Source organism: Octodon degus, unplaced genomic scaffold (genome assembly GCF_000260255.1).
Source record: "Octodon degus isolate 3935 unplaced genomic scaffold, OctDeg1.0 scaffold00031, whole genome shotgun sequence".
Classification (NCBI taxonomy): Eukaryota; Metazoa; Chordata; class Mammalia; order Rodentia; family Octodontidae; genus Octodon; species Octodon degus.
Genome location: NW_004524607.1, coordinates 211,741 through 221,265, shown reverse-complemented (window position 1 = coordinate 221,265; position 9,525 = coordinate 211,741). Strand labels below are relative to the sequence as shown.

Sequence of the window (9,525 nt, the reverse complement as noted above, 5' to 3'; positions counted from 1 at the left end):
AAAAAAAAAAAAGAAAAGAAAAAAGAAACTGTCTCATTGCTATCTGTCTATCAATAAAATTTTGGAAAAAAAAAAAAAGATGTTGGCTGGTAGGGCATTAACACATACCACTGTCACAGAGGTATTAAATGTTCCCCCAAAAGACAATGTTATTAAGTTATGCAAATTTCAGATATCTCTCTTTATGCAGCCAATACTCTTATGGCCAAATCTGTGATTAAAATTATTTTATATATTCACATGATTACAAAGAGAGAAGGGAGAGATAAAAGACAATGATTTCTAAAGAATGAAAGCTGAGCCCAGGTGTGATGGTACAAACCTGCAATCCCAGCACTTGGCAGGCTGAGGCAGGAGGACTGCCACAAATTCAAGGCCAGCCTGGACTATCTAGTGGGTTCAAGGCCAGCCTCAACAACATATTGAGACCCTGTCTCAAACCAAAAACCAAAACAAACCTCCCCCTAAAAGAAAAATAAAGATGCCATAATCATAAAAAAACCAGCAATTTTTCTACATGCTAAACGAACTATCCAAGGAAGGTGACTATATTTTTCCTCCAGAAAAAACAAAATTAACACATGGCCTCTTTTACAATTTACAAATCAAGCCAGATCTCCTTTATTTTGTTCTCAGGACAAAAGACTTGAGTACCTCAGAAGTACCCTTTGTTCACTTTTAACAATGTGATATTCACTTGACTGACAGAGAACCATCTCATAAATAGAAAGCAGCACTCCAAATTCCTGAGTGCACAGAAGAATCCTGAACTCTGTCCATGCTGAAGTGTAGACACCAAAGAGCAAGACACACTGAGGAGGAGAGCACTCTCCAGGGACAGCTTCCTAGGTAGGATCCCTCTGCTGCTCCTTTAGGCTCCCCTCCAGGGATCTCAGACTTTACTCTCCACCAATCAGAAGAACAAAGCATTTTTTTTCTTTCAAATATAACCCAGTGTTAGTTTGCCTAGGTAATGTGAATTACCACTAGCACTACAAAAAGAAAACAACTTCCCTGCCAAAACATCAAAAGCAAAAGAAAAGAAAAAATTCCTAGAAGTCAAAGACTTTCTTTCTCTATTATGTTTCCCTTCCTACATCTCTTAAGAAATCAATACTACAAGCAATTGATATTGTTTCTTTTTACTCTATTACAAAGTTTGCGAAAAATTCCAGTTATCTGTCAATTAGTGATTTCAGACAGCTTATATTTAACACTCCCTATGCCTCAGCACGATGGAAGCTTAATTTTTGAGTCTATTAGAGCCCAGAAATAGAAAATGTGTACTATTGAGATTTACCAATTAAAAAAGAAGTTCATTTTTAAATTAATGGATATATGAAACTTAAAATACTTGCTTTTGCAGATTCTGTCCATATTGCTTAAGACAGAGTACTTAAATTATGAATAGGAAAATAAATGTGCATCTTAATTTAAATGAAATTTACTTTCTCTTATTGTAAATCCTACCAGTTATTTTTTTCACAGTTAAATTAGAATCGTATCTGGGCCAGAGTCTTAGCTCAGTGATACAGTGCCTACCTTCCAAGTACGACATCCTCCTGAGTTCAATTCCTGCTACCCCCCAAGAAAAGAGTATCAAAACTGTATGAAGAAAAAAGACTGTGATACAGAAAAACATGACATTTTGCTAGTGTCAATATAATTATATAATATGAAAGGTTTATCAGGCACTAAAACTAACACTTCATTTTGTTTTCTACTTTAAAACATAAGTTTGCAAGAGTATGCGTATTTATTAACATGAAGCAGTGTACATAGTCAATAAGACTATAGAATTATGCTCATTTTCTTTCTTTCTTTTTTGCGGTACTGGGGATTGAACTCAGGACCCTGCACTTGGCTTATTCTATTGAGCTATCTCCCCAGCCCCATGCTCCCTTTCAAAACATATTTCTTCTAGGAAGAAAAAAATCTTTCTACAGAAATAGCAATGTGGAGAAACTCGTACTATTAAGGATTCATTTCTATTAATTTAATGTCTAGAGATACAAATATAACTAATGTGAAAATAAACAATACTGTTACAGTGATTTGGCATTAACTGACATATCAGATTTTATAGATAACAACAAAAATCAGAAATGCCTTCAGATGGAGTTAATATAATTTGACTTGTATTTCAGACAAATAACTTGGGTTCAAATGTGTTTAACTATAAGCTCTTAAAAGGAAAAAGTTATAAAAGATCTTAAGTATGTATAACTTACTAGGTTTTTTTACACTACTGAAATCTAGAGGCCTACATTATTCTAGGTTCTAAGTAAAACAAATCTGGTCATGTAGCACAAGTGTGTATAGCTAGGTGGAGAATACACCAACTTTTACCAACTTAAACAAGCCTGGGAGGCCTGCCCCTTAGCTCAGTTCTTTAAGTGGCTGCTTCAACAAAGCAGTCAGGCTCAGGTTGCTGTGGTTCCATCCCCACAACTCAAGCCTGCCAAACCTGCCCTGAAGGCATTCGGAGCAAAAAAAAAAAAAAAATCCTTAAACAAGCCTGATAATTAAACACTGACACTCCTTGCCTGCTAACAAAGGCATAGGTAAATAAATCATGGTGAACTGACATGGTGGAGCATTTTATAGCAACCAGTGATATAAGCAACCACATGGATCAATCTTAGACAAAACAATATTTATGAAAACGTCAGTTTAGGGACAGCAAACTAACCAAGAGGGGGCACAAGACCAGGACTTGAGCTGGACAGTTGTTGCATATATACACAAAGAAACTAATTCAATTTCACCCTTGTTTCATAAACTTTGTGAAGAAGAGGAGGAGAAGAAAGAGGAGGAAGAAGAGAGGAAAGCAATAAATGAGAAAGGTGGAAGCTGAAAGTGACACAGTCACTACAGTACATATAGTTTCAACAGTGACAAGTAACTGCTGACATCTCCGTCATTTCTCTTTCTGATGTGCTACCAAAAGCTGAGCTAGACTGCTTGTACTGTAAAATAAAATAAATGAAAGGAAATAAACCAATAGTGCCACAGCACAAGTAACATTTGCTGTAAAGACAGGATCACCCAGACTAACTTACGGCCAGTATATTGTTACAAAATCTTGTGTGCTGTGCTGTGCTGTGCTGTGCTGTGCTGTGCTATGTTATGCCATGCCATGCCATGTCATTTTTGAGCGTACTGGGAAGTGAACTCAGGACCTTGTGCTTGCCAGGCAAACACTGCTGAGCTATACTCCTGGCCCACAAAATCCATTTTAATAAGCGCTCCATGATAAGAAAAAAAAGACTAAGATAAAGGCTATACTTAAGAAAAAAGCTGCAAAGATTTAGCCAGAGGGGTATTTTTTGCAGTACTAGTTAAATAGTAAAAACTGGAACAATATCTACATGTCTACAGTAGCCATAAAAAAATTCAGTATCACAGATTACTGTGTGATGCATTTTAGAAAAAAATAAATATTTTCATATAAAAATAGCAAGGGATATTTATCAATGTGTAAAATAGCAGCTGTCTAGGGTACAAGAATTTTAGTGTTACTTTTCTTCTTTTCTGCTATTCCATAATCCTCACTGTTCTGCAACAGTGAGTGCATATTCTCATCATAAATGTTTCAAAAAACTGAAGTATGATTTAAACATTGTTGAAAGTACCAGCTTAGATTCCATTCTCTAATGACATCTTAGAGGCAACCTGAGTTTTTAAAGGCATCTTAACCATTAACTACAAAATTATTAAGTAGGGGCTGGGGAGATGGCTCCGTGGAATAAGTGCTTCCCAGGCAAGCACAAGGGCTTGAGTTCAATCCCTGGTTCCACCAAAAAAAAAAACCCCAAAACTATTAAGTAGGTAAGTAAACCCACTGCCCACCTCTATGTTGTATGTAATATCATCCCCAGCAGACCAAGGCCTTTCTGCAGTCTGCCCCTATCTAAGAAAACCTACATGCACTGCTGGGGTGTAGTGGCATACCCCAGAGGCTAACAGACAGAGGATCTCTGGAAGCCTTCATGGCCAACCTGAACCACATAGTGGGACTCTTGCTCAAAAACAAAAAAATAAAATAAAATAAAAATTAAAAAATAACTCAACAACAAATACACACAAAACAAAACAAAACAACCTGATATGCAGCAAAGGATCCAGACTGCATTAATGTCAAGAAAGAAAAGGCCACACATAGTGTATTAACATCTTCTAGAGATCAAAAGATTTCAGCCCAAGAAAGTAATTAGGTACTTTCAAGCTAGCTGGAATTATAAGAGACAACGAAAATTTTCTAATATTTTAAAATTTTCATTGTGCAAGTTCATGCCCATCCTGCGTCCATGATGTCAAGGCCTGAATAAAAATGATTTTACTCTTCTAAATGCTAGTATCAGATCTCCCTCAAGTAAGGGTATTTTCATCACTTAGCAAAAAGCATGGGGGAAGATCTCCACAAAAATATTGAAAGTTTAAAATATAAAAGTCAAATTACAGGCCAGAAAAATATAATCTTTCAGGATAAAATTTCTTTAAAACTAGCAGCTAAAAAGAATCTTAAAATGGTATTCTTCCCCTAATCTCCAACCTACGTTTCATTTTTTTCAGTTCCAAACTCCTTCTTCAATAAGAATCATAAACAGTACCTCCTGAATTTTCCTCACTGTCACCACAGGACTCCAACAGCAGGTGCCAAAACAAGAGGCTTTGGGCAGGCCATCTGTCACCAAAATCTGAATGAGTCAGGCTAGAGTACGGTGCTGTTGCCCTAACACAAAACAATTGCTCTAATCTCAACTCACTCTTGATTTGCAGTGCAACCCCGTGCTATCCCTAGGGCCACCCCCAGGCAGTCACTCAGGCCAAAGGAAACTGCGGTGCTTCCTCCATTGCATCTGGCTGTTTTATTTACTCTGTGACTGCCGTTAAGATCAGCTCCCATTCTTTATAATTCTGCTCTTCTGAGAAGTACAATCTGTCAAATGTTACTCAAAAAGTATTATTTAGGAATTAAAACTGCAAGCTAGGTACATAAACCACAAACTCAATCACAAAAGTGTCAAGAAATCAAGTAGTAATTTCAACTTTCTATGACAGTGGTGGTGAACCTATGGCACAAGTGTTAGTGCACTTTAAAACAAAGATGTTAATATGAGTTGTTTTTTCATATATACTAAAATCTCAGTATTCAAGCTTAATTGCAGAGATGGCACTTTGTCACTCGATCTCTAAAGAGTCACCATCGTTGACTCTGACATTCTTTGGAGAATTGTTCTCTCTCAATTTGAGTGTTTAAACAAAAAAACAAAAAACAACACGCAGTCTAGTCAGGCTTGGTGGTACATGCCCGTAATACCAGCACTTGTAAGGCTGAGGCAGTGGGATCACCTGGAGTTCAAGGCTACCTTGGGCTACAGAGTTCAAGGCCAGCCTGAACTACATAATGAAGCCCTGTTTCAACCCTCCCCACACACATACACAAAAGTAAAAAAGGAGAAAAAATTCCAGGCTGAACTAGGCATGGTGGCGCAAATCAGTAATCCCAGCATTTGGGAAGCTGAGGCAGGAGGATCACTCTGAGTTTGAGGCCAGTCTTGACTGCACAGTGAATTCAAACATAGCAAGAACCTTTCTCTCCACCTCCCCTAAATTCCAGTCTACCAGTAAATGAATAAGCTTATCTCACATATATTTGGTATTATTGCAAAAACGCTAACCTGACAAATACATTCTATATTCGAACAAATAAAAGTCTGAAAACAAAACAAAACAAAACAAAACTCTGGAATGCACAATCCATTTCCTCAAATTTACTATGGACAAAGTACACATAAATCATTCTATGTCAAAAATTCTAACTTCAGGGCTATGAGATAGCTAAGTGGACTAATCGCCTGCTTAGACAAGCACAGGGACCAGAGTTGGATCCCCAGCACCACATGCCACACTGGCAAGCACAAGGGCATGAGTTCAATACCCAGTTCTGCCAAAAAACAGAAAAAAAAAGAGTTGGAATGGCTAAGTATTTCAAAACTATTTTGAACATTACAGTACTTTTAATTACTTCAAATATTAAGCATATTTACAAACTGGAAAAAAAGTCACTACTACAATGTCAGCTTGTTATGCATAGAATTCATTTCCACAAGTTATCTCCCCCCAAAATAAAGTGACACAGCTAAGAGATATTCATTTTAATTCAAATGAAGAAATTTTTTACTTATCTGAGTAGATGAAGAAAAGTTAAACGTTTTACACCAGCCTATATACTGGGTCAACAAAGATGTCAAAGTAAATCATTAAGCTAACCAAGCTGACTACTGAAAGATATTTTAAATGGAAGCTTTACCTCAGTTCACTTCAATCTAAAGGGACAGATTCAGATACTAGAATTTTCCCTAGAATAATCTCAGGGCAGGGCAAGAACCAGTAACCTACCAGGGTCATTCTGAGTATTTGTAAAAACAGCCTAACAAAGTCTACTCCCAAGTTAAACTCATCTGAAGTCTGAGCCACCATCCAATGAACCATGGACTTATAATCTTTTACAACTGGAAGCAAAATTTTGAGGAGGAAGTAGCTGATTAATTAATTCTGAGGAAATTTAATAATTAGAACCTCTGATAACATCTAACATACTGGTTAAAAAGAACAGCAGTGTCTATGAGCTATTCTGAGTTAACACATGTTAACACACTTTCTAAACATAAAATATGCTTGGATTTTGAAGGATTAAGAAAAGTTGGGGTCGGGGAGATGGCTCAGTGGAATAAGCGCTTCCCTGGCAAGCACAAAGGCCTGAGTTCAATCCCCAGTTCTGCCAAAAAAAAAAGTTACAGGATATCAAAGATACTAATACGCAGAAATGGGGAAGGTCCTTTAAGAACTCACATAACACATCCAGAAGACTATATATATATATATATATATATAGTGTGTGTGTGTATATATATATACACAATTTTTAAAAATCTTATGGATTTATTTCTCACAGGGTCTTGCTATGCAGCTCAAACTCAAGAGTGATTCTCCTGTCTCAGCCTTCCCTAATGCTGGGATTATTGGCATGTGCCACCACATCTGATTTTAGTGGCCAGCAAAGGCACAGCATGCAGTACCTGGTATTAAGCCCAGTCCTTGTGCTTGCCAGGCAGGCACCTAAAACTCTGAGCTATCTCCCTAGCCCCTAGTTTGCTCATTTTATTATAAAGTTCCTTTCTACCTGGTTTAAAAAAAAAAAAAATTAGTATTGCCCTTAATATTTTATAAAAACTATAAATAAAACAAAAAAACCTATAGCATATTCTTATCTACAAAACCAGATTATTAGTGCTTCATTTTCTGATATACTAAAGATGTCATTTTTATTTATTTACTTATTTTTTTGCAGAACTGGGGATTGAACTCAGGCCTTTGCACTCACCAGAGAAGCACTTACTCCACTGAGCCATCTCCCTGGCCCCCTAAAGGTGTAATTTTTTAAAGCCACATGTATCAATTAATGCAAACACTATGTGCCATAACATGAGCTAAGTCAAGAGGTAATCAACAAGTATGCAGAAGAAGATGGGTTTAAAAGAAAAAGCAAGCTGTAACATGTACATGAAACTATTCTCCAACATGACTGTAAACTACATAAATTACAAACATGTACAAATAAAATTTAAGAAAATGTAAAGCTGCAGTAGTAAATCGAGTGACTTTTGAGCATTCTCATCTTTCATTTTAAGTGACAGAATCTTTTGTATTCTTTTTACTTCTACTAGTAATCCACATTTAACAAGTGTATTTATAAAAATACACTACTGTTTCTGTGAAGTACCACTTGCATTACAGTAATAACTAGAACAAGGCATATATTTTTATTTTCTAGGAGCCTACAACTTAAAAATCCAATTAAAAGAATGTATTTTGTTTAAACTGGGCATAATAATGCACACCTATAACTCCAGCATGTGGGGGTGGGGGGAAGAGGATCACTTCATGTTTAAGGCCAGCCTGTGCTACACTGTTCAAAGTCAGCCTGAACCAGCAACACCCTGTCTCAAAATAACATCAAGGTGCCAGGGAGATGGCTCAGTAGGATAAGCGCATGCCTGGCAAGCACAAGGAACTGAGTTCAATACCAGGTTCCACAAAAACAACAACATAAATCCATCAAACCACTTAATCTACAGTGTAATTGTTACCCTGTCTCAAAAGAAATATATATTATTTAATGGTATAGTTTGGAGGGGATAATGAAAAAGTTCTGAGTATTGAGAATGTGACAATTACATAACAGCTGTGTAACCACTTATTAATGGTAAAAAATGACAATATTATATTACATATATATTATTATTATTATTATTATTATTTTTAAAGTGGACTGTAGCCAGATGTGGTGGCATATTCCTGAGATCCCAGCACTCTGGGGGGTTGATGCAGTGGGACTTGCAAGCTCAAATGCTACCTGAGTGAGTTAAGATTCTTACTCAAAATTAAAAATAAGAAAAGGGCTGGAAATGTAGCTCAGTGAGAAGGTCCAGGTTCAATCTCCAGTACTGAAAATAAAATATTTAAAAAGTAGCTGGTTGCGCATGGCAGCTTCTCTGGCCATCCAGGGACAGATCGGGAAATTTAAGGGGGAGCTGGATCTTGATGGATTGCTGCCAAGTCTAAAGTTCTCATGAAGTACCTGATAGAGAAAACTGAGGAGTAAAGAAAAATTATGTTATTTAGACTTGCTGGAGGTCATGGGTTCTGTGATGTCATGATGTTATCCAAGTCTCCTGACTTCCGGGACAGTGTTGTTTTTTTTTTTTTTTTACATAACCAGTTCCTTTTATTCCAGTGAAACCAAAAGCCAGACAAAGGCAGACAAATGCCACAGTACCCATGGTCTACTTCAGCCCTAAGAGCCTCTTCATTCTGCAATCTGTAGTTCAGTTTTCTCCAATCTCTAAGCAGCACTGCATGGTGTTTCCTTTCTGAAAACGTAAATTACATTTACCAATAAAACAGGTAGAAAATAAACCTTAACTTTTAGATGACAGCAAAAATTAAAGAGATTTTTTATTCTGTCTCCTGTCAGTATAGACGTATAGTTTAATTTTTCTTCTTTGCTTTTTGTCTTTTGAGACTGAGTCTAGCTATGCAGTGCAGGCTGGCCTTGAGCTTACTTTGTTATCCAAGTTGGCCTCAAACTTGCAATGATCCTTCTGCCTCAGCCTCCCAGGTGCAGGGCCATGCCCTCCCCTGCTGATATTTTCTTTCTTATCCAAAGCACCATTCTGTAGGGGTCTCAAGTGGGATGATTCACAGATTATCTTGCAGAAGAACTTCAACAAGATTTTAACCCCCCACAAGGTGTAATTACTTCCCTCATAACCAAAGGAAATTATAAAGTGAATACTAAATTCACACGTGGAATTTTAAACAGGGCACCTGTAATCTCAGCACTCAGGAGATTGAGGCAGGTAGATGACAGCATGTTTGCGGGCAGCCTGGGTTACCTAGTGAGCTCAAGTCCAGCTGGAACTACATAAAAACAAAAACCAAAAAGAAAAAAAGAAC

General features: G+C 37.0%; 1 protein-coding gene across 3 annotated transcripts in view; it reads right to left on the bottom strand.

Annotated features, from left to right (window-relative positions):
- The window catches only part of Avl9 (AVL9 cell migration associated), a 57,393-nt gene that overhangs the window by 46,714 nt on the left and 1,154 nt on the right, over nt 1-9,525 (bottom strand). The gene's annotated exons all lie outside the window — the stretch shown is intronic.